This window comes from Seriola lalandi, unplaced genomic scaffold (genome assembly GCF_002814215.2).
Source record: "Seriola lalandi dorsalis isolate HSWRI2012SDOR001 ecotype SW California unplaced genomic scaffold, Sedor1 jcf7180001962424, whole genome shotgun sequence".
Lineage (NCBI taxonomy): Eukaryota > Metazoa > Chordata > Actinopteri > Carangiformes > Carangidae > Seriola > Seriola lalandi.
Window position 1 is genome coordinate 1 of NW_019433093.1, and position 471 is coordinate 471.

General features: G+C 42.0%; 1 long non-coding RNA gene across 1 annotated transcript; it reads left to right on the forward strand.

The window, feature by feature from the left end:
- On the forward strand, window positions 1-471 carry LOC147820374 (uncharacterized). Its single transcript, XR_015438426.1, has 3 exons — window positions 1-51; window positions 158-279; window positions 449-471. It is a non-coding gene; the product is annotated as an uncharacterized LOC147820374 (long non-coding RNA).

Consider the following 471-nt stretch of genomic DNA (forward strand, 5'->3'; position numbering starts at 1 on the left):
TGTGCTGCAGGTGCTGTTCATGACCAAAGGCTTCAGAGAGGCTGTGGAAAGGTTTGTTACAAAGTCCAACTCCATGTCATATAATGTCTTTATTTTAAATTAGGGCAACAGTGCACCTTTGTGTCACTCATGGAGCCTCTGTCTGAATTCTGTTCAGGTACACCAGTGGAAACCCTGACACTAAGCGTGTTGATTATCAGCTCAAAGGCTTGTTTGATGACTTAAAGAAAAGAACAGCATACACCCATAACATCACACAGAAGCTGGGCATCCACAGAGGTACAGTAGTTGGAACATAGAACAACATGTAGCCTTTGAATAGACTGTGTGTTAAAGGACCAGAGCTACTTGTTATTTTACCTATTAATGGATCTGTTGAAAATAAATGTGGTTCTGTTACCCTTTACTTTGTTGAAGAAAGACACATTGATTTCTGCCCCTCCCACAGTGTATGAACAGCGCGATGCTGCC